At 41.5% G+C, this 27,860-nt stretch overlaps 1 protein-coding gene across 11 annotated transcripts in view; it reads right to left on the reverse strand.

Annotated features, from left to right (window-relative positions):
- nrcama (neuronal cell adhesion molecule a) overlaps nt 1–27,860 on the reverse strand; it is a 421,555-nt gene that overhangs the window by 213,059 nt on the left and 180,636 nt on the right. The window contains exon 1 of one of the 11 annotated variants that reach the window (XM_072267967.1): nt 26,140–26,189. The exons of the other annotated variants lie outside the window; for them this stretch is intronic. The gene's annotated coding sequence lies outside the window, so the exon portion shown is untranslated. Of the gene's footprint in view, nt 1–26,139; nt 26,190–27,860 lie in introns of those variants that run through there. 11 annotated transcript variants of the gene reach the window in all.

A 27,860-nucleotide genomic window follows, 5' to 3' on the forward strand; every position in this document is an offset into this window, starting at 1 on the left:
CTTTCATTCCCCTCCTCCCTCAAGCCCCTTCTGTTTCTGGTCATAACAGCTCTGCTAGGAGGGGAGTTCTATCCTCAGCTGGCTTATTATCCAAATTCCTGCTGTTTTCCCAGCCCACTGCGGCATGGCTCCCAGATTTTACAGCTTTGCTGGATATTTAGAGGTCACCAGGAGGTGATTGATTCTCCATTGGATCCGATGATGACAGATTGCCAGGAGGTAGCTGAACTTTAGTCACGTCCTCTGCTCTGTTACGAAATTGAGCTGAATGAGTCACTGAACAATGCAAGGAAGGCAGGCAATGGGCAAACCCTGACAGCAACGAGCCTCTCAGTGCTTCCCACAGTCGGCAGCAGCCCTTCCGCAATTCACTACTTTATCCCAAGCTCCTTCTAGGTTTGGGTACCCGATTGGTTACCCAGACTTCCTTGCATTATTGGCTCAAGAAAGACTTCTGCCCAATTTATCCAACTGAGGTTAATTTCTTTTGCCCTCATGTTAAGGTCTGCCATAGACATATGACGACACAATGGTACAGCTGCTATCCCAGAGCACCAAAGATTCAGGTTTGATCAGGATGTCGGGTGCTGTCTACACAGGGCTTCCGCGTGCTTCCTGTGATCACATGATTTTGATCCCATATTGCAAAGACGTGCAGGTTGTTAGCTGCTGTAAATTGCCCCTAGTGTGTATAGTACTGTGCAAAACTCCTAGGCACATACATATAGCTAGACTTTTGCACAGTACTGTATTTGCCAACGTGAAGTGGAGAGTGAGTGTGTAAAACTGCTGGGGGCAAAGGGTGCTGGGAATGGTGAGGGTGGACAGGTGGCAGAGAAGGAGTGCCAGGGGTGGGGGGTGGTGTGGGTGCAGATACACTCAGCCCTGAGGCACCAGGCAGGGTCATTTGATTCCAAACAATTGGTTTATTGATTATTACAGAATGTCTCTCTGGTGCTTCCCACTCCCTCCCCTCTCCCTTCCCCTTTCCCCGACAATGATTCTCCTCTCCCTGTCCCGTTCTCACTCTCAGTCCACAACAGAGACCCATATCAGAATCAGCATCATCATCACTCACATATGTCATGAAATTTGTCCTTTTGCAGCAACAGCAGTACAGAGCAGTACATAAGATTACTACAGTACTGTGCAAAAGTCTTAGGCACCCTGGCTATATATATGTGCCTAAGACTTTTACACAGTACTGTAGGTGAGGGGTAAAATTTGGGGGGGGGGGTGGAACAATTGGTTCAAGAGAATGTGGGCAAAGTAGGGAACAGAGAGATCAATATAGGGTTAAGCGTAAATGGATGATAGTCCGCAAAGACACCGTGGGCTAAGAAGCCACTTTCCGTACTGTATCTCTGCGACTCTGTGACAGTAACCCAGCAGACAGACGAGTTCATCTGCAAATTCTCTCTTGTTTTAACATACACCAGGCAAGTGTCAATTTGGAACGTAAGTATTTCTTCTCCCTATTTTTACTAATTTATTTTCCTTGCCTTTTCCCTTCTACAATTTAAGGGAGAATCCAGGCTCTTTCAACTACAGTGGGAAACAAAATAGAAAAATAATTTCAAAAGCTCTCATTCTCCCGGACTGCCTCTCACTTTCATATTCAAAATTCAGGGTTGTTTAATGTCATTTCCAGTACACAAACATAAAGGAGAGCTAAATAATTGTTACTCCGGAACCAATGCAGCACAAAAAAAACACACACAATAAGAAAAAGAACACAATAAATAAGATAGTTTATGTACATAGATTGATAAAGTGACCCTGGCTACAGGAGAGACTGTACATAAGATGACTGACTGGAAATGATAAAGTAGTGGTGCTTGTGAAGTTCTACCGTGGTTTAGTGGGTAGAGGTGTTGATCAGACTTGCTGCTTGGGGAAAGTAATCATTATTGAGTCTGGTGGTCCTGGCGTGGATACTACGTAGCTTCCTCCCTGATGGGAGTAGGACAAATGGTCCATGAGCAGGGTGGGTGCGATCCTTCATGGTGTTACTGGCCTCTTACCAGCACCCTTCTGTAGAACTGTCCTTGATAGCCAGTAGGCTGAAACTGGTGATGCACTGGGCAGTTTTGATTGCCCATTATAGAGCCTTCCTGTCCACCGCAGTGCAGTTTCGGTACCATGTTAGGATGCTCTCTACTGTGCATGTGCATTAAGTCATGAATATTGATACGCCTAGTCCAGCTCTCTTCAGCCTCTTCTGAAAAGAGAGGCATTTGGGAGCTTTTTTTGATTGTGTAGGATGTGTTTTAGGACCATGAGGGTTTGTGCGAAATGTGCATCCCAAGAAGTTTGAAACTGCTCACAGCTTCCACGGCTGTGCCACTGATGTAAAGAGGGTTGTGAGTGCTGCGAGCTCTCCTGAAGGTGATAAGCATCCTCTTTGTTTTGTTGACATTGACAAAGGGGTTATTTGCCTGGCACCAGGCCTCAAGCTCTTCCACATCCTCTCTGTAGGCTGTTGATTCGTTGTTGGTGATGAACTCCACCACCTGTCATGTCACTGGCGAACTTGACAACATGGACTATCTGGGTGTTTGGCCATGCAGTCGTGTGTGAGCAGGATGTATGGCAGAGGACTCAGCAGACAGCCCTGTGGGTCACCTGTGTTGAGAATGATGGAGAGGAAGGAGCAGTTGTGCATCCTGACTACCTAAGCTCTGTGTTGCTTTTGGTACTGAGGTTAGGATTATTTTGGGACATGTGTGGCTCAAGAAAATAAAACTACACATGCTGTCATCAAGAAGATTAACACACTGGTCTTGTACTCCCTTGTGCCCTATTTTAACTGAAGTGTGGCCTTAATTAAAATAAAGCAAGCTAAACTGTGTGAAGTTGGACAAATGTGGCATGCACATTGAAAGGTTCTGAGCGTTAGAAAAGGTACGAGTTTCAAAGCAGAATCTGAAATGATTGGGTGAGATGGGCCAGAATAGTTGCTATAAATGTAGCAGAAGCTTTTCACCACATAGCACATAACGGGACAAAACGTTTTAACTACCAGAGAAGCAAAGGATATGTCTTTGCTATGCATGTGAGGTCAAGGCAGTGAACTAAAACAACCTCTGGGATTTTGTCACAGAGGGGAAGTTTCCACAGCCAATGGTATAGGATGCAGTGCTGACACTAGTGTGTACAGAAAGACTTGCATTTATGTGTCATTTACTCCACCAGCAGCCATGGACTTTGACACAAATGTATAAATATAAAAGCAAGGATGTAATGTTGAGACTTTATAAAGCACTGGTGAGACCTCAGCTGGAGTATTGTGAGCAGTTTTGGGTCTCCTATCTTAGAAAGGGCATTCTGAAATTGATCAGAGTTCAAAGGAGGATCACGACAATGACTCCAGGATTCTGTCACGTGAAGAGCATTTGATGGCTCTGGGCCTGTATTCGCTGGAATTCAGAAGGATGCGGAGTGACCTAATTGAAATCTATCAAATAGTGAAAGGCCAAGATAGTGTGGTTGTGGAGAGGATGTTTCCTCTGGTGGGAGAGTCTGAGACCAGAGGACACAGCCTCAGAATAGTGAGACGTCCTTTCAGAATGGAGTTGAGGAGGAATTTCTTTAGACAGAGAGTGATGAATCTGTGAAATTTGTTGCCACTGGCAGCTCTGTAGACCTAGTCTTTATGTATATTTAAGGCAGAGATTGATAGATTCTTCATTGGTCAGGTCATGACGGTATATGGGGAGAAATCAGGGCATTGGAGCTGAGAGGTAAATTTAATCAGCCATGATGAAATGGTGGAGCAAACTCAATAGGCCAAATGGCCTAATTCTGCTCCTATGTCTTGTGGTTTTATGGTTAACTAGTCAGAGCATCAACTGGTGCATCAGCACAGCAGTGGTTGGTTCAATGATAGAAACACATTTCACTCTGATCCTATGAATATGAAAATATATTTAGGCAAAGTATTTAAGTCTTTAGCTCAAATGAAATGTTTTAAATGTCACCATGGTCAATAAAACCAATGGCTGTAACTGATAACGGAAATCAACATTGATGAGCAAAAACTGGTTCAGAGAAATGACGTCAGACTGAGAAGATAGTTCAGCATGGATGGTTCAATATCATGCATATACAATTAGAAAAACCTGCAGATGTCCAAGCAGGTCTACAAGGTCACTGCACATTAGTATATCCTTATCCACATTAAGACAATTTACTTTATTTGTCTACTGCAAATACTGAAGAAACAGGATGGAAGCAGGATTCAAAAACTGGAACAAATAGAGTTCTTGTGAAAAGGAACTGGGCTTACAGTTGTACAGAAAGTGTAAAATACAAGTTGAGTGTGTGGTGATTACAAGGTTGCACTGAATCGGAACACCTAGTATCTACTTCACAAGATCTATGCACAAAGCTACCAAGAACCCAAATTTTCACTAGACTGTATCTGACATATCATGTGCTCAGTTGAACATGGGTAAGGCCAGACAGCAATATATGGCAATTAACACTCATAGTTCTTTCCAAGTTCTGTCAAAAGGTCTTTAAGACAAAGGAGCAGAATTAGGCTATTTGATCTAATTCATCAACCCCATTCTCCTACCTTCTCCCCATAACCTTTGACACCCTAACTAATCATTCAACTGAAATGTAACTGCAAGTTCTTCCCTCTACAGATGCTATCTGACCTGCTAAGAATCATTTGCATAACCTGCCTTTACACCAGATATAAGGATCTTGAACCCTACATCAAACCATCTTACCATGTTAAATTGTTGCTGGGGGTCTTGTTTCAAGCTGCAATGGATAATATAATGCAAGGCGTGCAATCAAGATGGTGAACCAATGGTCATATTAACTTAATATCAGAAGCTTTCAAGCAGAAAGCCAAAAGATGCAAGCGTCCATTTGTATTAAATATCATTTATTTTGGGCTAAGGCAGGTGCAAATGGATTTCAACCGAAGAAAACTGGAAGCAGTTATTAAGACATTACAAGTGGAGAGAGAACTATACAGAGCTTCACATCATTCCAAGGCATGATATGAGGAAATAGATTTCAATTTGTCAATAGTATATTATATACTAAAGCTGGATCCATTAGGTTTCTCCTTGACCTATTTGAAATGAAATTTGAAGTGAAGTGGGAGCCAGTGGTAAGATTGGGGTTCAATTCCTGCTGTTATCTGTAAGGAGTGTGTACGTTCTCCCCGTGACTGTGTGGGTTTCTTCTTCGTGCTGCAGTTTCCTACCACATTCTAAAGACTTAGCAGTTAGGGTTAGTAAGTTGTGTGCATGCTATATTGGTGCCGGTAGCACGGCGACACTTAAAGGCTGCCCCAAACACAAGCCACGCATTCCACTGTATGTTGCGACGTCTGGATATACACATGACAAATGAAGCTCATCTAAGGCATGGTCCAGTGCCATGCTGGAAATTCGCCATCTAGCTGCTGAGCCGACCCCATTTCATCTATTACCTAAGAAAGATACAATGATGGAATTTGGGCAAGAAACAGCAAAAGCAAGTGGTTGACGTATGGAGAGTTTAGGAAGTGGTTACAATGATACAAGAGATACACTGAAACTGATGCTTCAGGCAGAAGCAATAACCACTGACGTAATGGAGACTGGTCAGCATTGGAAGTGGGCAGTGAGACTGTTCCAAAGGACATGCGCTGATTATTGTGATGAAGGAACTGTGAACATCTCAATGCACAGAGACAGTCACTTCAAACAGGTCAGGGAGAAATCTAATAGATCCAGCTGGGCTACACAATAACCTCTGAAGAATTCAGATCTATTTCACCATATCATGGCTTATCCAATACCAGCAATAGTGGTCCTCAGTTTCATTCATTTCTATTTGTTGTTTATTCAAAAATGTGCTAACACGCACACATTTCACTAAAGCATCCAATATCAAATGATGCAGGAGAGAGGTCAATGAGATTTGTAAAGCATTGAATCAATTATTACAGGAATGTTCAGGCTTAACAAAGAGATATCAATTAACAGACATTCTTGCTGAAGTGCAAAATAACACGGCATTCCACAATGGCTTAAAGCTTGAGGGGACAAATCAGAGAGATTTAAAGCCACACCTTCCTCAAGTTGAGAAATACAGACCAACAATGCAATTTCATTAAGAATCTAAAAGAATTATAGAAAAAAATCAGTTGGGTAATTCAGTAAATAATGTAAATCTTTTCCACCAGAAAAATCAGTAGATTGTGTGCAAATATACACTCAGTAGATAAAAGTGCACACCTGCTCATTAATGCAAATATCTAATGTCAATCATGTGGCAGTAACACAAAGCATAAAAGCACATGGGAATGGTCAAGAGGTTCAGTTGTTGTCCAGCCCAGACATCAGAATGGGGAAGAAATATGATCTCAGTGAATTTGACCGAATTTCATTGTTGGTGCCAGACAGTATGGTTTGTCTATCTCAGAAAATGATCTCCTGGGAATTTCAAGCACAACGGTCTCTAGTTTACAAAGTTTACATGAACGACAAAAAACGTCCAGTGAGTAGCATTTCTGTGGGGGGAAAGTGCCTTGTTAAAAGAGGTTGGAGGAGAATGGCTAGACTGGTTCAGATAGAGAGAGATAGAGAGAGAGAGATACAGAGAGAGAGAGAGAGAGAGAGAGAGAGAGAGAGAGAGAGAGAAACAGAGGGAGAGATGGAGGGGAGAAGAGAGAGAGAGAGAGAGAGAGAGAGATGGGGAGAGAGAGAGAGAGAGATGGAGAGAGAGATGGAGAGAGAGAGAGATGGAGAGAGAGAGAGATGGAGAGAGAGAGATGGAGAGAGAAGGATGGAGAGAGAGATGGAGAGAGAGAGAGATGGAGAGAGAGATGGAGAGAGAGAGATGGAGAGAGAGATGGAGAGAGAGATGGAGAGAGAGATGGAGAGAGAGAGATGGAGAGAGAGAGATGGAGAGAGAGAGATGGAGAGAGAGAGATGGAGAGGGAGAGATGGAGAGAGAGATGGAGAGGGAGATGGAGAGAGAGAGATGGAGAGAGAGAGATGGAGACAGATGGAGAGAGAGAGATGGAGAGAGATGGAGAGAGAGAGATGAAGAGAGAGATGAAGAGAGAGAAAGGTGGAGAGAGAAAGATGGAGAGAGAGAGCTAGACAGAGAGACAGACAGAGAGAGAGAGAGATAGGGATAGGGGTAGAAGGGTAGAGAGACAGAGAAACAGAGCTAGAGAGATATCATGTACAAATGCAATTTGGTTAGAAAAAGAATTATACCAGTTGAATATGTTCTCACAGTGTGTGTCTGTTTTTTTCTACATTTCTTGTTAGAATTAAAATATATAAGCACATCCAATATATTTAAGTTATTTTGATAAGCTAACTGGAAGAGGTAAATTGATGCTATACAGTGCATTGTAAATAATTCTACCCCCAACCCTTTGTTCACATAAATAGTACAACTGGCGATTTCGATCAATTTAACTGAGAATTTTTATTTGTGAATCACATGCCGCTTTTTTCACAGTAGAGCCCCAAAACAGGGATAATTGTAAAGATAAAAAACTAAAAATTCAAAAACTGAAATATCAGCAGTTTAGAAGTATTCATTATCCTTTGCTCGGTACTTAACTGAACCACGTCTCACAGCTATTATAGCCAATAGTCCTTTTGGATGAATCTCCATTAGCTTTGCTCAATATGATAGAGCAAGATTTGCCCATTCCTCCTTGCAAAATTGTAGCAACCAGCCATCCTGACTAATTTCCAGTCCTTGTTGCTGAAAAGCATCCCCATATGAGAATGCTACGTCCACCATACCTTACAGTAGGGATGGTGTTACCTGGCTGATGTGCTGCATCAGATTTATGTCACACGTACCGCTTAGTGTTGAGGCCAAAAAGTTCCACTTTAGTTTCATTCAACCACAAGACCTTCTTCCATAACTTTGCAGTACTTTTAGGTGATGCTTTACAAAGTCACTACAGGGAAGGGAATGCATTTTTTTTTTAGCAGTATGTGTGGTATAATTCTAGAAGTATGTAGTTAAGGGAAAAAAAACTGCACAACTATACAGAAAGAGTGGTGGTGGTGTTAGGGCAAGGTTGGAAATCAAACTAACACAACAAGTTTTCAAAAGAGCAAGCACATTTTATGGACTGAATTATTCTATGATCCTATCAAAATTAATCCTAAAATCATTTTAAACATCCTTATTCTTTATCAACCATACAAACATCAAATCAACCTCCTGTTTGTCCTAAACAATTACTATCTAATCAAAAAAAAGTGAGGGGTACATATTACGGAGAGAACGCTCTCCAAGGAGTGCAGCAGGCACCTTTAACTTTCCGTACACACTCATGACTGGCCATGAGAAAGAGATTCTGGTTACCACACAGTCCTGGGGAGAATTTCTCTGTTAGAACCTTGGGTAGTATAATGTACTGAGCAACTATCTTTCTTCTGCACTAAGTTCACGAACTGAAAATAAGAACTTCTAGTTGTTCACATCATAATTTGCAATCACTGGCAGATTAGCGCTTCAATTCTCCCATGAAATATTTCCTGTAATTCAAGAGCGCTATTCTCTCTTCACATCATCTCATTCAGGCTCTGGTTTAATTGAGCCGATCATCTCTATTTCTGAATTAAAAGGCAGCAGTTCTGAAGCACCACAGAACAACACTGATTGTGACTGCTCTCTGTAATTCCTATCGTCACTTCAATCTGTCACTTGTCACTCTGCAGAGAAAAAGAAAACATCACCATGCAGTGTGTTGGATTTCATCAGTGATATTATGTAGCTGTCACCACAATTTAACACTAAATCCAACTTCTAACTAAATCAGACTTGTTGGGAGAAATTTCCAATTAATCATGCCCTTTGTGGATCTTTTGCTGGGTGCCTTTGTGTCAATTTTCTCATTACCCCTCTTCTGCTTGAAGGATATCATAACTAAGGAGAGCATTTACTGGAACATCCAATGGATTGGTGGAGTTTGGCTAAATCATTTGGTAAAGTCTGATTCTGTTTACAAATGGGCACATTCCCTGGTTTCATTATATCACTCACAATCAAACAGTTGGACCTTTTATTCCCAATCCTCTCCATATGAAATGTGTTACTACACTGGCCGGCTCAGCCTTGGGAAGAAGCTGCTGATTGACAACCAAAATAAATTATTCTACCAAGATTAAAAGAAAAAGTAGCAGATTCTAACTAAGTCAGAGTGGAGCCCTTGCAACACATTTTATCCCCACCTTACACTACCAATTTGTACTGTGCCTCAGGCAGACCTCATCTGCTTTTAAAGCAGCCTCAGTTCTGGGGCAGTTGTGCACGAGTTCTAATTAAGTTACTGAACACCATGGTCTGAAATAATATGCTCCAAGAGATAAATGTAGAAGCTTTGGGATCAATATTCCAGAGGCACCCCCCTTATATTAAATGATTGACAGGACTACAATTTAACAGGATTTCATAATTGCTCAAAGAGTAAACAAGTAGCAGATCAGAGGTGTAGTTTTGCATTGGACTGCAGTACCAGGCATCACTCTACCTAATTCTGGATACAGACAGTAATCAATCAGGCCACTGTGGCAATAGGTTATGCATGTTCTAACTCACTGCTCCTCCACAATCACCATTTTTTGAGCATACAGGGTTGTTAAAGAAATATCTGCTGGCAGCTCCCGAATTGAAAATATCTCCATGTAGATAATACATTATATTTATTTGTGGCATCTGACAAAACTGGTCTTTACTGACTAGCCCGATGCTGTAATGCGAATTCAACTATAATAGAGCACAGCTGGAAGCACATCTGACACAACAATTTAGATTTCCTTCTCCAAACCACAAGGGTGAAGCAAGTGGTCATTTTTAATGGCAGAAGCTTCTTATGTGCTGGTGTGGTCAGGGATAATGTACTAGTGTGAACTGATGATTGGCAGGAATTTGTAATTGGTTTATTACGGTCAGATTACCAAAATACGGAGAACAGCTTTTGCCTGCGTACCATCCAGACAGATGAATCCATATGTAAGTATATTTAGGCAATGAATTTTCCCATTATTGGAAACATCCACTCCACGTCCTCACTCAGCCTTTCAATATTCAGTTTGTTTCAATGAGAATCTCCCTCATTCTTCTAAATTCCATCAAGTACAGGCCCAGAACCATCAAATGCTTCTCATATATTAACCCTTTCATTCCCGGTTTTTTAGTCATAAACATTCCCTGGACCCTCTCTAATGCCAGCACATCCTTTCTTAGATATGGGACTCAAAACTGCTCACAATACTGCAAGTGCAGTCTCGCCAATGCTTTATAAAACCTTAGCATTAATTTGATGATTTTCTATCCTAGCTTTCTCAAAATGAATGCTAACATTGCACTTGACTTCATTACTACTGATGCAATCTGCAAGTTGACGTCTAAAGAATCCTGCACTAGGATTCCCAAGTCCATTTGCACCCCGACTTCTGAAAAGTCTCCCTATTTAGAAAATATTCTATGCCTTTATTTCTTTACCGAAGACCTTACACTTCCCTATACAGTATTCCATCTTTGCCCATTCTCCGATGAAAGAAATAAGGTCGTTACGAAAACAAGCAAATAGACTATACTATGGATAAAAATAAAACACTACATTTTTGCGGGAAGAAAAGCATTTTAGCAAATGGCAAGAAAGTGCACATACAGAGGGATCTCAGAATCAGAATTGGGTTTAATATCTCGTGAAATGTCTCGTGAAATTTGTTGTTTTGTAGCACCAGTACATTGCAATACATAATAAGAAAAAAACTAAATTACAATAAGAAATATATATAAAATATTAAATAAGTAGTGCAAAAGAGAAGGAAAGGAAAAGCAATAGTGAAGTAGTGTTTATGGATTCATGAACCATTCAGAAATCTGATGGCAGAGAGAAGAAGTTGTTCCTAAAACATCAAGTGTGTGTCTTCAGGCTCCTGTACCTCCTCCTTGATGGTAGCAATGAGAAGAGAGCACGTCCTGAGTGATGGGGGTCCTTACTGATGGATGCTGCCTTTTTGAGTCATCGCCTTTTGAAGTTGTACTCGATGCTGGGGAGGCTAGTGCCCATGATGGAGCTGGCTGAGTTTACAACTTATTGGCAGTTTTTTTCTGATCTTGTGCTGTGCTCCCCCCACCCCCTCCACCCTCCCCATACCACATGGTGATACAACCAGTTTGAATGCTCTCCTTAGTACATCTACAGACATTTACAAGTGACATACTAAGTCTCCTCAAGCTTCTAATAAAATATAGCATTGTCATGCTTTCTTTGTAGTGGCATCAATATGCTGGGCCCATGAGAGATGAAAAGCTCACCCTTTCCACCACTGATCCCTTGATGAGGCCTGGTGTGTGTTCCTTCAACTTCACCTTTCTGAAGTTCACAATCAATTACTTGATCTTAATGAGGTTGAGTGAAAGTTGTTGCGGTGACGCTGCTCAACCAGCTGACCTATCTCATTCCTGTATGCCTTCATCTCCTTGTCACCATCTGAAATTCCGCCAACAAGAGTTATGTCATTGGCAAATTTATAGATGGCATTTGAGCTGTGCCTGGCACACAATCATAGACAGGCTAAGCAAAACTTCCCTATTGTGCATCAATGTTAATTGTCAGCGCGGAGGTGTTATGTCCGATCTGCACTGACTGTGATCTCTCAGTGAGAAATTCAAAGATCCAGTTGCAGAGGGAGGTAACGAGGTCCAGGTTTTGAAGCTTGTGAAGTAGAACTGAGGGTATGATTTTGTTGAACACTGAGCTGTAATCGATAAACAGCAGCCTGAAGTATCTAGGATTTGCTATTGTCCAGGTGATCTGAAGTTTAGTGGCGAGCCAGTGAGACTGCATCCACTGCAGACCTGTGGTGGCGATGGACAAATTGCAGTGGGTCCAGGTCCTTACTTAAGCAAGAGTTGATTCTGGCCATGACCAACCTCTCAAAATGCTTTATCACAGTAGATGTGAATTCAACTAGATGATAGTCATTAAGGCAGCACATCCTGCTCTTTCTTGGACAATGGTATGATTGTTGCCCTTTTAAAGAAGGTGGCAACCTCCAACAGCAGCAGTGAGAGACTTAAGATGTCCTTGAACACTACCATGTTTGATGCTTTTGTTTATTATCCACATAAGACAAGCATGCAAATACATCAAAGTAGGGTGGCCCCTGTTTTCTGAATGTTCGCTTTACGACACCTCGCTGTTACGAAAGACCTACATTAGTTACCTGTTTTCGCTAACAGAGGGTATTTTCAATGTTATGAAAAAAGGCAGCACACGCCTAAACAGCCAAGCTTCTACCCTGGAATTACATTCCAGCCAGTATTGCTTAAACACATGCTTTATCTCGATTTATTTTGTGCATCCGTTAGCGAGATGAATTCTAAGGTACCGGTAAAGCCTAAAAGAGCTCGTAAGGGTATTACACTTAGCGTAAAACTAGACATTTTTTTCGATCGTGGTGAACGAAGTAAAGATGTTGTCCGCGCATTGAACTTGCCTGCATCCACCATTTGCACTATTTATACGCAGAGAGAAAGAATCTTGAAAGCTGCCAAAGTTACTGCTGGTTCTGCTCGTAGCAAAGTGGTCTCTCTTAGTCGGCATCCAATAATGGATAAAATGGAAAGTCTATTGCTTGAGTGGATTGATGGGTGTACAAAGCGTGGTGTTCCGTTAAGTTTCCTTATACTTAAAGAGAAATCAGCCAGTCTTTTTAATAAGCTGAAACAGAAAGCACTGGATGATGGTGATGAAAATGTTGCAAAAGTGGAATTTAAAGGTAGTCATGGGTGGTTTGATCGGTTTCTGAGGTGAGAGCAGCTTCATAGTTTAAGCAGTGGTCCCCAACCTCCGGGCTGTGGACCGATACATTGTTGCAAAGAATGCAGTGGTGCAGCGGTAGTCAGGATGCACACAGCACATCTTTAAGAAAAAAGCTTAAATAAACAAGCTAATTAATTAGGTGCCTCCCGGCACGTAAATGTCGGCCCAGATCAGAGGCAATTGCCGATTGCATCAGGTGGTTATTCGTATAAGCAAGTGTTTAACTGTGACGAAATTACAATTTACTGGAGTCTTCCCGATTCAGATAAGTGAAACTACACTGTACATACATTATTTCTACTTTATACAGGCTGTGTATTTTTATTTGTTATTTGGTATGATTTGGCAGCTTCATAGCTTAAAGGTTACTGGAGAGAGTATTTCTGCCGAGAGCGCTTCCGTGAGATTTTCGCTGCACTAGACAGTGCTGCAGAAAAGTATTTCTACTTTATATAGGCTGTGTATTTATCATGTCATTCCTGCTTTTACTATATATTACTGTTATTTTAGGTTTTGTGTGTTATTTGGCATGATTTTGTAGGTTATTTTTTGGGTCTGGGAATGCTCAAAATTTTTCTCATATTAATAAATGGCAATTGCATATTCACTTTACGACATTCCGGCTTACGAACCGTTTCATAGGAACGCTCTACCTTCGGATAGCGGGGAAAACCTGTAATTTTGAAAGTTTTATTGCTGGTGAACAATCTGAACATGCCTAGATTATGCTTCAGTTATGTAGGGCATAGGTGACACCCATTTGGCTTTTAATTCATATTCAGTATGTACTTCTGCATGTATTTAACAAAAACAGATTCTTAGGTAGTCAGGTTAATGAGTTCATGTCTTCTGGGATACTGGCCCTCATGTCATAGCATAGATGGCAGATGCTCCATTTTGAGATAAAGATAACTCTCTGCCTCATGAGATTTCCAGTCCTGACAATGTCTGTCTGCCCTCTCTGACCCTCCTTTCACTGGCTGACACAGTGCCAGCCCCAGTGTTCTGAACATAACGCATCAGGAAGGTGTGCCATCACGTAATGTCTTTTGTACACCCTGATTATCACTAACTTTGTTGGATTTGGGATTTTCAGAGTATAAAAGTCATTACCTTCTTGAAATTAGGCAGTGGTTTAATGTTGGAAACATGGCAATTAATTCTCATGTAGGAAGACCCCTGAAATGGTATTAAGAACATAATCAGGTAATTTGTTTTATATTTGGCTGTTACCCATGAATATCCCAGTATTCTGGTCATAACAGAATCTCCCTTGATGCTCAAGAGGTCTCTTTACTCCCAAGATGCATTTCAGCCTCTCTGCCAGGCATCTGGGTTCTGCTAAAATTACCTTTGCTTTTTCTTTGACTAAAATGGAACGCTTCATTTTTTTTCCCACATATAACGTATCTGTATAGAATATCATGTTTCCCAGTACATCTCTCATCCTCCATGTTCCAACGTCAACACCCCGAAGAATCAATTTTCTACTGATTTTTTTCCCCCAAAGTGTTTCACTATTTAATTAGATGTGCAGAGATTTTGATTGAATAAGATTAAATCAATCATTTTAGCCTTCTTTAACTTCCATTTTTATATTAAAATGAGATTTTAATATTTTATTCAATGGGCAACGTGAAGCGAATAAGGTACAGGGGCCGTAACACATGGTGACTGATGGCATACTAGAGGGATGGACGCAGTGTTGGTTGCTGTGCGCAGAAATGGCATGAGCAAGTCTAAGACAACTTCAGAAATGAAGTAGCATCCATGCTGGAGGATGCTCCAATGAGGATGTCCTTGGGTTGGATGAGATAGAAATGTAAGATGGTACCTGCGAACAACTTGACCAACGACAACGTCTTGCAGACAGTTCACAAAACTACTTCTTTTACTTTTTTCAAATGTGATTCTACTACTAAGCTGTGTGTGATTAGAACCTGTGATTTACATTTTGATGGTGTCTTTTTGGGCTGATTGAGCGATCTGGCGCTTTGGTATCCCCAAGGGAGTTTGATGAGGTTGGGCACAGAGTGTGCGCCCTAGTGGCATGGACGCGGCTCTCCGATTGAGGCTTTGAGCAAGGTGGAAGTTGACGAAGACGAGAGTGGAGTATGGGTGGGTGTTCGGCGCTGCCTACCTGTGTTTGACAAGTCCTCTCCTCCCTCGCGCTAGCTGCTGTCGGAGGAAAGTGCAGGAGTCGTGTGTCATGTTGCAAGGATTCGATCAGCAAGACTCGTGGCAGTGGATTTGTTTTGGGGAACCTTGAGGTTCATGTAGCATGTATTTCTGGAGTCTGGTTACTCTGTTTTGCCGTTTTTGAGTGGTTTGATCAGGGCGATCAGTGAGGACTGGGGCAGCTCGGTGAAGACTGGTACAGCAGCAGAGCTGAACGGTACTAAGCTAAATTGAATACTTCTGGACTCCTGGTTTGGCGCTGATATTCTGCGTGTTGTTTGCTTGCTTGCTTTCTGCCATTTGCGTTATTTGTTCCTTTTTTTTCACGTGTTTGGTGTTTGATTTTGAACGAGTTCCATGGTGTTCCCTCGTTTCGTCGCTGCCTGCAGGAGGATGAACCTCAGAGTTGTATTCTGTATACATACGTTGATTATAAATGTACTTAGAATATTAAACTACAGATTGTCTGCCTGTTTAAAAGTGTGTGAAATATCCCATGAAATTGCTCGAATATGATGGGACCTCCTACTGGTTTTCTGGTTAAAATTTATCCCTTTGCGAACACATTCCCAAGCAAATTATCTACTGATTATTTGATTGCTGTCTGCGCACAATCTTAGAATTTTGTAACACATGTACTTTATAACAATATACCTCCAACTGCATAATTAGCCGTTAAGCTGTTTGGGACTTCCTGTGGACATCTAACACAGGCAGGAGTAGCATTATCATCTTAATGGTGGTGCTGGCACATAGTGGTCCGGAGCTACAGTAACTATTTAATTCTCCTCATTACTTTATCTTTCTGGAGCCTAACAGTGAAATTTGGAATTGGTTCATTATTGTCACACGCACCAAGGTACAGTGAAACTTCTCTTTCCATTCCATCTACACAGATCATCTCATCACATGTGCAGCTTGAAGTAGTACAGGGGAAAATAGGAACAAAATACAGAACAAACTAATATAGTTACAGAGAAAGTACAGTGCTGTCAGACATTAAGGTGCAAGGCCATGACAAGGTCGATTGCACAGTCGAGAGTTTATCCTTTCATATAGGAGACCATTCAATAGTTGTATAACAGTGGCATAGAAGCTGTCCTTGAACCTGGTGGAAGGTACTTTCAGGCTTTTGTATCTTGGGCCTGATGGGAGGGGCGAGAAGGGAGAATTTCTGGGGAGGATGGGGTCTTTGATTATGTGGCCGCTTTACTGAGGTAGCAAGAAGTCCAGACGGAGTCCATGGATGGGAGGCTAGCTTCCAGGAAGTGCTGAGCTGCGTTCACAACTCTCCGCAGTTTCTTGTGGTCTCAGGTATAGCAGCTGCCGTACCGAGGAATGAAACATCCAGATGGGTCATCTTATATAAAAGAAAGGTGAGGATTGAGGGGACACGCCAAATTTTAAATACAACAAACTCTACAGTTGCTGGAAATCCAATACAAAAGACACAAAATGCTGGAGGAAGTCAGCAGGTCAGCCAGCATTCATGGAAATGACCAGTCAACATTTCAGGCCGAGATACTTCCTCAAGACTGGAAAGGAAGAGGGAAGATGCCAGAATAAAAAGGTGGAGGAATGCTGAATTTTTTGTCACCTGAGGAAGAAGAGGTGCTGGTGAGCAGGCTATTGGTGATATTCACGCCTAGGACCATAAAGGTCTCAACCCTCTCAACCTCAGCACTATGTAAGCAGGTCAAGAGCACTACCCCACTTCCTGAGGTCAATGGCCACCTCTTTAGTTTATCCCACATTGAGGGGAAGTTTACTATCATGACCCCATGTCTCTAAGCTCTATCTCCATCCTGTACAAATATGGAAATGAAAGTGGCATCTCCCTAATGATCAAAGGCTACACAATTGCACAGCCCACACGTGGAAGGTCCATCACCTGAAGCAAGTGGCTCATACAAGCATTCTCAGACAAAACAAGCAGGGCCAGGGCCAGGCCATTCAGCCCTTCTTATTTGCTCCAACATTCACTAAAATCACAGATTTTACCTCAACCCCACTTTGCTCCACTGACCACATGATTCCTTTTTAATGCTTAAACTGTATCAAATACATTAATCACTCCTGACTCCCCAAAACCTTTGTACCAGCGACAAGGGAGATATGGAATGCTCTCCACTTGGTTCAGCGATACAACAGAATAAATTTATGTGCTTGACAGGGAAGAGGGTTAAACACTCTCTCTGTCACTGGTGTACTGTGTCCCATCTATAGATTGCATGCCAGCAACTTAGAAAGGCTTTTTTGACATAATCTTCTAAACCTGCAACATCCATTATTTGGAAGTGTTAAGATGGGGGACACAACTATCTGCAGGATCCCCTCAAACTTCTCACTGCCTCTTCAATGCCAGGTTAAAGTCCTGGAACTTCCCAAGCAACAGCCATGCAGAACAACAGGAATTCTGCAGATGCTGGAAATTCAAGCAACACACATAAAAGTTGCTGGTGAACGCAGCAGGCCAGGCAGTATCTCTAGGAAGAGGTGCAGTCGACGTTTCAGGCCGAGACCCTTCGTCAGGCCATGCAGAACTATTTGCAACACATGAAGATTAACTGTTCAAGGCGACAGCTGATATCTTCTTTCTCTAGGGGGAACTTAAGTTAGTTTTGCTCGGAATATTTACATTCCAGAGTTTGGCAGTGGGTGACCAACAACATTCAGGAAAACAAATTGGGCAGAATCATCTTTAACTCTGAATTTGAGTTCTGTAGCTAATAAAAAAATGCTTGCTCTTGGTAAAGATAACCGACATACATCCCCTGTCATTTTTAATGGCATAGAGCTCCACGAGTACCATGAGGAAAATTTACATTTGGCAAAACTGGTTGAATACTATTGCTGGAGACTGAGCGGCCATATGACAACAGCCACAATGCTGAAGTTGCTTGTGCTGGAGGAGGGTTTTGACTTGTTTCAGTGATGAGACACTGAAACCATTACAGCCCCTAAACCCAGATCTCTTCACTCATTACTCTTAACATTCAACATTACTAACTTTCAACCTAATTTCTCATCTTCCAACTTTTTCATAGAGCGGTTTACTGAAAATATGCTGCTGGAACCCAGTTCACTTTGGCTCACTGCACTCTGTCTCCTGCTTTCAATTTAAAATTCTTCTTCTGCTCTTCATTGTCTGCATCCCCTCTCCAACTCACCACTGATGTCCATACTCTTAGCTGAACCAGGCATCCCACGCGAATTTGTGACCTCTTTCCTCCTTAAAACCTAACTCTCTGACCAAAACTGGGACTGATCATCTGACTCATTTGGCCTATTTTCACATTCTGTTGGTGTTTTGGGTTATTTATCTTTGCTCAAGGCACTATATGCATGTAAATTTCTCTTCTCTTTTCCAAGTATTACATTGTGGTGAGTTCACTATATAAAGAAAAAAAGAGGCTACTTGTGTTAATGGTAATCATTCTAATGAGTCTCACAGCGCATTGTTCATTATGATTGCCCAAAAACAGCTACTATTTTGCCAGAAGACAGGGACAATGCTCTTGCTTATTTTGTGTGTGTGCAGCTTCTTTTCCAGTCTGTTGCCTGTTGCGTTCTTCACTTACGCAGAATGGACTTAGCAAAAACAAGTGTATTACTCTTCATCAAGTCAGAGTACAGAGTGAGGAAGATCCACAAACTGTTCAGCTTGGTTAGATGAAGACAATGGGACTCAGTCTTGGTGATTTTGTCAGAGAGGTCTCCAGCTTGCAACAGAAACTGTGAACTGTACATCCACTGAAATACCATGACACTTATAGAACGACTGGGTCTCACCAAAGAGAAAGTGTTGAGTGACTGTGTGGAAATGATGCCAGAACAAGTTCATAATTACAGGGATTGCTCTTTGACACATTACTGGGATCTCCTGGTGCTTTCTACAATTTATAATTTCTGTGGCAGCTTGCAGTGAGCTCATTAGCAGTCACGTTTCTAACAAAATGAAAACTGAATGCACTTCAAATGACAGCAAGAGGGGATAGACAAGGGAATGAGTAAAGCAGAAACTGATACCTTACTGCCAGTTAAATTATAACTGTGAGATAAAGGGATAGGGAATTAAAATGAGTAAATTGCATTTTTAGACAGATTTAGGCCAACGTACGTGGAATGGTGTTATAAAGGGGAGCAATTGGTCTCTGTAATGGTGAGTACAGGAATGGGTGAAGGGACCATTAAAATGCATTTATTGATGTTTTTAATCCATGAATATCGTGACAAAATTTACATCCGTAGAAGCATCAAATTGCTAGAGAAGGATAAATTGAAACTGGGGGCCTTACACTTCACCAGTATTAAACACAGAAGGAGAGCTAATGATTTGCAGTACATACAATTTTGTATTATTCAGATCCCTTCACTGCTCATCATTTCTCATAACCTCGGGGGAAGTGGGCAGATTCGCTGTGTTGTCTGAGTGCGCCGAAATTGGGAACATGCTGTTCCATAATTAGGTTTCCAATTTTGTTTCATGAAGCACAGAAAGCAAATCTGTTCCGCAGGATATATATATTTTTTTTAATGCTGGATTTTGTACATTCTGTTTATAAAAATGGAAAAATAACCACGTAATTTCAAGGTAGACAAACACAAATACATTTTCTTGAATGGACAACCTTAGTGCACATGCTCAGCATAGACAGTCATTACAATCAACTTGTGAAATTGCATGCCGCACTGTGTTGTAGAGGTAACATACCAATATTTTAAATTTCTATTTCAGGAAGTGACAAGGAAGTGAATGTCTATGAAACCATTCTGATGGATACAATTAATTAATATCCATGAGAAAATCAACCTATGGCTAGTGATTTACTGTGCGGGCTACCAAAACTATAATCTTCTTTCATCCAAGAACATGCAAAGCTGGGGAGGAACCTTGATGTGTGCAATTGCAGGTACCATTTCCATGACGTCTATTCATTTGTGCTCAGAGGTAGGCATTCACAATACACTTCAGAAATAAAAAGAGATGAAGTTGGATGAATTCAGCAGCTTGGGCGATGATTCAGGTCAAAGTTAGCGATTCGTTTTATTTGTCACACACGTATCAAAACATACAGTGAAAAGTGTCGTTTTGCATCAATGACTGAAGAGTCTGAAGATTGTGCCGGGCATAGCCAGCACGCGTCGCAACACTTCTGGCGCCAATTAGGCAGGCTTGCTGCTCCATAACACTTACTACAGATCAATCAGTCATTGATCTGAAACGTTGACCCTGTTACCCTCAACATAGATGTTCTCAGACCTCTGGCATTTTTCATTTTTACACCTGATTTTTAGTGCCTGCAGCTCCTTGCTATATTGCACGACGCCCAATTCTGTGCAGATTAAGGGAAGCTTGACTCAACAGTCCAAAAGTCCAGGGAGTACATCTCACCTCCATTTACAGCAGACTACTGGCATAATCCCTATCCCTGACAGCAACCCAATCTCACACCCATCCAGCAGTCAACTGTAACCTGTCACTACCCTCAACATCCTTTTCCAACATGTATCTCAACCCAACTCCTGTACAGTGGGCCAGAACCTGGGCCGACAACATACACTTGCCCTCTGCTGGAGACACAAGAGAGCTGAATTTGAATGGAAAATCCTACAAAAAGTGGTGGATACGGCCCAGTCCTTCATGGGTAAAGCCCTCCCCACCATTGAGCACATCTACATGAAATGCTGCCGCAGAGAAACATCATCCGTCACCAGGGACCCCACCACCCAGCACATGCTCTCTGCTCACTGCTGCCATCAGGAAGAAGGTACAAGAACCTCAGGATTATCCAACAGGTTCAGGAACAGTTATTACCCCTCAGCCATCAGGCTCTTGAACCAAAGAGGATAACTTCACTCAACTTCACTTGCCTCTTCATTGAAATGTTTCCACAATCAATGGACTCACTTTCAAGGACTGTTCATCTGATGTTCTCTATATTCATTGCTTACTTATTTATTGTCATTACTTCTTTCCTTTTGTATTTGCAGTTTCTTATCTTTTGTACTCTGGTTTAACACCCAAGTTGGTGAAGTCTTTCATTGATTCGGTGATGGTTATTATTCTATGGATTTATTGAGTATGCCCACAAGAAAATGAATCTCAGGGCTGTATATGGTGACATATATGTATTTTGATAATAAATTTACTTTGACAGCAGAGTGACGAGAGGGATGGACTTTGAGTTTGCTAAATTCTTACCGGTGATTCTATTGGTCATAGGCCTTGGGCCTCCTATGCAAAAGGATTGCATGGTAATGGACACTTGTATGGCACACAATGTCCTTTCATGGAATCATTCAAACTGCTACTGTTGTTCTAAGCTCAGCACCTTCATGGATGGAAGAGTAAACCATTGAATGTTAGGTCTTTGCTGTAGTTCTAAGGTAATTCTTTGGGTAAATTAAACTAATAAAGGCAGAAAATGAAAAATAAACAAAAAGCTACTTCAAATATAACCAACAAATTTAGGAAATTTTATGAGGCACTTTGACTTTGGTGGCTATTGTTGTGTATTTATTATTTCAATAACATTTGAGTAATCTTGTAAATATATTGTTGATTAATCGTTCTTGATTTAAATAATCCATTGCAGAATATATGTAAAAATCAGTGAATTGCAACAGTCATGATGCTACCACATGATACGTGGATGCCTCACACTTTGGACTCCTGTCTTTTCCATTAAATCAGTTTAATATTTTGGAGTTACAAAGCATAACAGCTATGCCTTGCTTCAGGAGGCTCCAGGATTTTCTGGTAGGTGAAATATAAATATTCCCTCTCTCTAATATAAATATTCCCTCTCTCTAAAAAAATCATTAAAACCTGATGTGCACTCAGCAATCTTATGGGTTTACAATATTTCTGTTCACATCCTGTACAGAAACGGGTTCTGCTCTTCAGTCAAATAACAAACATTAGATCCTCAAAGAGTCTCATGCAGAGTACTACTTGGGCCACCATTCTCATTTATTCTTACAGTGGGTACAAGATGGAAGCCATTAGTTACTACAAGGCCTTGTATTCCATCAGGGTAGCCTCCAACCTGATGGCACAAACATCTATTTCCACATCTGGTAAAAAAAAATTACTCCCCCTCCCTTCTTCTTCTATTCCACACTCTGGCCTCTTACCTTTTCTCGTGTGCCTATCACCTCCCCCTGGTTCCCCTCCTCCTTCCCTTTCTCCTATGGTCCACTCTTCTCACCTATCAGATTCCTTCCTCTCCAGCCCTTTATCTTTCCTGCCCATCCAGCTTCACCTATCACCTTCCAGCTATCCTCCTTGCCCTCCCCCACCTTTTTATTCTGGCATCTTCCTTCTTCCTTTCCAGACTTGAAGAAGGAACTCTGGCCAAGATGTTGACTGTTTGTTCATTCTCATAGATACTGCCTGATCTGCTGATTTCTTCCAGCATTTTGTGTATGCTGCTTTGGATTTCCAGCATCCGCAGACTTCCTCGTCTTTATGAGTTACTATAAGCAGCTTATGACAGCTTTATTATGGCAGCTTTGAGAGAATATAGGAATGCAAGACAAACTGCCCCTGGAAACTCCACTTCTCGCTTCTAACGACTGGACTCAAGGCAGCGAGTGGCAGCACCCAGTCTAGATGAAAGGGCTCAACCTAAAACTTCAATTGTCCATTTCCTTCCACAGATGCTCCCTGGCCTGCTGAGTTCCTCCAGCACTTGCTGTGTTGCCCCTTCTAGATCACGTTGGGGCATCTTCCATCCATATTCTGCATCTCAGCAGGGCATGGAATTTTCCAGGGAAATTTGCCCAACAAGGAAGTGAAGGAGCAGAAGGAAGGAAGGAGGAGAAATTCTAGCAAATCCACAGTTACCTTCGCGAATGAATGTAAAATAGTGTAAAAGCCTTTTAAGGTCGTGTGTTACCGTGCCACACAACCAGATGGAAGATGCCTACTGGAATCATTGAGACACTCAAACGATATTTTGAAATAAAAATAAAAGGTCAGGCAGCATCCATGGAGAGAGAAAAAACTCAGATCAATTACTTTACACCTACACAACAAGTGCCCACTGATGCAGAATTCAACAGCACGAAGCCCAAGACGATGTGGGAAGCAGACCCAGCACACTCAACAGCCTTTCTTCCCCTCAGTCTATGATTCATGAGAAAACAGGGCATCCTGATCTTTGCTGCCACCCACTGCTCACCCATTTTCAGGTTTCCAGTTGTATGCCATGTGCCCCGTGTCTGAGAACCATTAGACTGGCCAAGGTTAGCCAACGCAACACCACGGCAGAATGGAGCTCGCAAATTTCACAGCTACAGGATGCATCAGATGCACACAAAACAATATATTCAATGCAGCCCAGTAGCAACTGTGCCTATGAGGTACGATGCCATGGGGACAAAGCCAAGACCGGAGGCTGACATTCCAAGTCCAGTCTTGAGAGAGTGCTGCACTGCCAAAGGCGTGAAGAGCTATAATGTGAAAAAAGGTGTGAAACCAGAACCCCATCGCCTTATTCAAAGGTCCCACTGCACTGAAGAATGGATATACCAATCTCCCCCAAATGCCATCTAATATTATCACCCAGCTGGTATTCATTTCCTGTCTGTTCGTTCCTGCACGTTATTCATGCTGGGTACAAATTGCTTTGCTTCACACAGTTCACTAGTAACTAACCTACAAAACTGCTTCGTTGGCTGTGACACACCTTAGGAGAGCTCAATGTCACGCACAGTAGTTTATAAATGTATATAACCAGAAGAACAAACTGAAGTTGGCTTAGTGTACACTGTGCGAGTATCTGCTCAAAGGTTAGAAACGTAGTAGTTTTTAAAAGCTGATTTCAACAGCCAAGAAGCTGAAACAGCTCACCATCTGTGAGCAACCAAAACAATAAAGATGGAAACTGTTGTTTGATTCAACAGTTAGATTAATCTTTCATTCTTAATATGCACTCAATATAAATTTACCCAAATCATACAAAACGAGCCCCAGAAACAGACTGCTTTGTATCTCAGGTGTACAGTGCCAACACTGGGCACTCCAGAGCAGGTATAGTATTCAACACCCAAAGCTGGAACTCAACGAATCTTGTAGAGAGCCTTGTTCTTTTTAAGAGCATCACTTCAGTACATTTGTGTAGTATTTTTATCTTCCCCACAGTCTTTGGCCTAAGTGAGTGAGACTGCTTGTTTAGTTGCTAATTAGCCCAGGATTAAGAACTGTACCACTCTCACTAGGGTGTTATAATTGCCACAAACTCACTTTGCATTGAAGACTTGCAGATAGTAAACAGAAAAGACTTTCATGCCATCAATCTCAGATTGAAAAATCATTATCTAAACAGTGAGAACATAGTGCCCAAATTCTTTGTTATCAAAAGAAAACAAGAAATAATTAGCAGAAAAGAAAACAGTTTTAAATTTATACAGAGTTTTTCACAACTTCACAACATTAAGAACTTTTCAGCCACTTTCAGGTGCATTGGGTAACTCCCCTGCTTATTCCCTCCGGCTGGCAATTTCCTCTCACATCCCAACGACATGCCGGTTGGTAGGTTAACTGACCACTTTGGAAAAGTGGATGGTAAAATAAGTGGGAAAGGGAGAAGAGAAAATCTGAAGATGCTGGAAATCCGAGCTACACATGCAAAATGCTGGAGGAACTCAGCAGGCCAATCTGCAGATGCTGGTATTGGTCTGCTGAGTTCCTCCAGCATTTTGTGTGGGAAGGGGAGAAGAGTAAGCTACAGGGGAAATTAGTGGGGGAATGGGATTGCTGCGTGAATGGTGAACCTGACGAGCTGATCATCCCTCTGCTTCTACAAATGCTGCCTGACTCAAAAGTTCGAACGAAGGTTTGTTTCTCACTAGAGATTGTAACATCTGCAGTCTCTTCTATCCCTAGCCTTGCTTCATATCCCATCTGAGTGGCTAAGCAGCAGCTTGACACACATCTGCTGGAACTTCAATTCTGAGTAAGCTGCTCCAGGTTATTGCAAAAAAAAAAATGTATGGAAAATCCTACAAATTTTATCAGAGACAATATGGCATACAGCTGTTATAAAAGATCGGAGGATTTCTGTGGTCCAGAAGACCATTCAGCCCATCGAATCTGCTTTACTATTTCATCATGGCTGACCCTTTCAACCCCATTCTCCTGCCTTTTCCCCATAACCTTTAACTCCCTTACTAATCAAGAGCCTATCAATCTCCAATTTAAAAAACCCAGTGACTTTGACCTCCAAGCTGTCTGAGACAATTCCACAGATTCAGCACTCACTGTCTGGCTAAAAAAAATCCTCATCTCTGTTCTAAAGGGATGTCAATTCTGAATGCACTGTAGAGGAAGCTTCTTAGGGCAATCTCTAGTTGGTCATGATGCAACAATATAATTAGCATTGATCAGCAAAATATTATTACATTACTTGAGATACGGCATCTGAAATACACCAATTGCTCAGACACTGGAATTACATTGTACAGTAATTTAGATACAAGCACTCGCATGTTCAGATTAAATGCCTCCATCTGCTGTTTCAAGCAGCTGTCAACCTGTTTGAAATGAACGGGTCATTGCCTTCCTTAAATAATGAAAGGCAAAAATTTATGCAAACACATCTAGCTTTCCTTTGACGATCAGCTGTGCATTTTTAAATGTTTAACCCTTAGCTCAACTCAAGAAGTACAGTTGTTTTGACAGCCTGTGAGGTTCCACTGCCCAGCCAATCAAATTTCTATCCACAGCATCCAACCTTATCATCCTACTTTCTACCTGTGCAATGACAACATTTTAAATATAATTTTGGACTTTCAACAATCCCTCCCTCGAAATAGTATTAAATTTAGGATGCACTGAGTTCAATAAGACCACAAGCCTCAAAGACAATTCCCTACACTGAAAAGCATTAAAAAAAACTGCAGGTGCTGCAAATCCAAAGTAAAAACAAGTAGTACAGGAAATACTTAGTAGTTCATGCAGCATCTGTGAAGAAAGAAACATAGTCAACATTCCCAGGTAAATCCACTCTGGTATAAACCTGAATATTTGGGATATTAGAGCTTTCAGGACTGAAATTAATTAAAGGATAAGGTGCAAATGGTACAATCTAATGAGACAGGAAGGAAAGTATGAAGGGGCACCATACCTTTGCTTTCTTAAGTTTAACCGTTGTGTTCTTGTCAAGGGCTAAGTACCACACTCAGATCATCATGTTTCCAATGGCACTGATCTCCATCTGCTTTCTGGAGCCGGGCCTCTAGATTAAAGGCGCATCTGGACTTTAACACGAGAGGATATAATTCTACACAGGCATACCAAACACAAGTGCTTTTAAATTGCAGACATCTTTAATTAGACACTGTGGCGTGCACGTCCTTAAATGCACTGCCAGTGATGTATTTGCATTGTTTTTAGAAGTTCAGCGTGCTCTTTTGAGGGATAGTATAAAAGTAAAAGAGTTCTTGTTGGATTTACGTTGCTTTATTTCAGAGTTGTACACAGTTTGTCTCAGAGGATGCACAATAAAAGTTGCCATTACCCTCAAACTGTGGCTAATTAAATGTAAATATAAAGGTGTGAATTCAGGCCAGGTTGGTTGCTGACAGCGTCATTATTTGTAAAGTGTTTTATGAATCAGCCCCAGTCAACCATCAAAGACAAATTACCTCAGATGAGTTTATGGGGGGAGGGTGGGGCAGTGAAGTATGCGATGGCAAAAAGATGAAGAAATGGTTATGGTCTGGCCAAGGATACAGAGAAGCTCATTAGTATGACTGGCAGTTTCAAATTGTCAAAGAAATCTCTATTTCAAACCACCTAGAACTGAGCTGCAACTCTCTCAATCAGAAGACAATGAATTCAAACCTGCTAGATTGCGTTCACTCAAACTTTTGATGTCTTGAAGGTTAAGTGCTTCAGAGTGGGAGAATTCTTTTGGATTTGTTAACTGGGATAAAGCTGAAAGAAAACTATTCCACAATTGCAGATTAGAGCAAGCAAAAGAAGGAAGCGTAACAAACACCTGCTTCTGCAATACTAACTTCACCATTTCTCGCACAACTGTGCACTTTTGTCATTTCTGTTCTGACCTTCTAGTAATCACATCATATCTCCCGCCACCGCCCAGAGATAAACTGAGAAGTTTGCAAATTATATTACAGGAAGTAAGAATTCACAAGATTTGAGGTTTAAAATATTTCCCCAGTTTGAATTTGACTTCATCAACCATCTCCACGTCAGGGAATGTTCCTGTGCAACAATGACATCATTCTGCAAACAATCAACATGCCGAGAGATAAATAAGAAACTCCAGAATATCTGCCTTTATTTTAAGGAGACTTCCAGGGGTGGGGTGCGGGGGTGGAACTGTTGTTCACTTCAACAATTTTTATTACATGATTTCCAGATCCACCATGTTGAACAAAGCCACTCTTGCCTCTGCACATTCATCTCGGAAATGATCATCTATCCCCAGATTTGACTCTTAGTCTACCCTTTGAGAACTTACAGAACATCCGTAACTGCAGAACAGCAGTGCTGTTGTCTTGCACCTTCCATCACAAACTCCTGTGCAATCGGTTGGAAGTCTGCACATTTACAGTGATCATGTTTCCTTCTTGTACTACAGTTCCCTCCTGTATCTCAAAAGCATGCCAGTAGATTATTTGGTCACTGTAAGTTGACCCATGTAGATGGATGGAAAAAACCAAATGGGTTGGTCAGAGATGGGACAAGTTGATGGGTATGTCAAAAATAATTCGTTGCAGGTAAAATAAGCGGAATTTGGTATTTATGGGAATTTGTGAAGAGTCAACCGACATGGACCATAAGACATAGGGGCAGAATGAAGCTATTCAGCCCATCAAG

This window comes from Mobula birostris, chromosome 9 (assembly GCF_030028105.1).
Source record: "Mobula birostris isolate sMobBir1 chromosome 9, sMobBir1.hap1, whole genome shotgun sequence".
Lineage (NCBI taxonomy): Eukaryota > Metazoa > Chordata > Chondrichthyes > Myliobatiformes > Myliobatidae > Mobula > Mobula birostris.